The sequence below is a fragment of the Artemia franciscana genome, chromosome 5, assembly GCF_032884065.1.
Source record: "Artemia franciscana chromosome 5, ASM3288406v1, whole genome shotgun sequence".
Taxonomy (NCBI): Eukaryota; Metazoa; Arthropoda; class Branchiopoda; order Anostraca; family Artemiidae; genus Artemia; species Artemia franciscana.
Window position 1 is genome coordinate 49,425,967 of NC_088867.1, and position 1,105 is coordinate 49,427,071.

Consider the following 1,105-nt stretch of genomic DNA (forward strand, 5'->3'; position numbering starts at 1 on the left):
TTCCCCCTCCTCCCTGAAAATTTATACATGCATCTTAATAGCAACTACTATTGGTAAACAATAGATACATTTTATAACTTAAACACCTTTACCCAGGGGCTGTGGAGTCATGTTATACTCAAGGGCATAGTTTTTAGGCCTTTCAACTAGGATGAAGAAAATGGCTATCTAAAGAAAATTATTGCAGCATTTAAGAAAACAATATTTGGCAGGGAGGTTGCCTAGTTGCCCACCAGTTTTATTGGTCAATTAAAAAGGGTAGTAAAACTTTTCGGTTTTCTTGAAAAAGATTTTCTTGTCATACATTTGCGGTGGCCATCTTATTACCCCGTATTATATTCAGCTACCTATCTGATTGGAAAGTTGTGACCAATCGTAGTAGTTGCGATAACAATCTTTCACAATTGATTTTAAGCGTTGATTGGGGTAGTTTTTGACGCTGGGTTATTTTTCATAGTCAAACATGGAGAATTATTTAAAATATCTGTTACCTCAACAACACCACCTGATACTGAAAAAGTGCCAATTCATGGACAGTGCAATAGATTCTATAGATAGCAATAAAAATCTTAAGAGGATTGATTTTCCTGTACTGCTTGCTGGAGCTGTAGTAATAAAGAACAGTCTTCAAATTAAAAGCTTCGGTAGGAAAACCAACTCGACTCTACATTTTGAGTAATAGGTGGGGATGAGTAAAAGAAAATAGAGATAGGAAGGAGGTCCGAGTAGAATCATTCATTAAAAACTTTGATCTTGCGACTGACAAACGAAGCAACAACATGATTTAAGTTAAAGTTGAGGAAATTAGCTCAGTATATGAAGTTATCCTTCTTAGGCCACTTTTTTAAGAAACCTGACTAAAAGCTTGCAGACAGACGCAAATCGTGAATCAGATTGTTCTTGTTATAATTTGTAGGCATATACACGTTCATTACTACACGAGCTTCAACCTTTGCTGAATCAACCTTTTAACCAGGGTTCCTTAAGTAATTACAAATAAAAAAAAGCAAGTTTTTTTAACAGCAAGTAAGGAGCAATATTAAAACTTAAAATGACCAAAAATTATTCCGTATATTAAAAGGGTGGTTCCCTCCTCAACACCCCA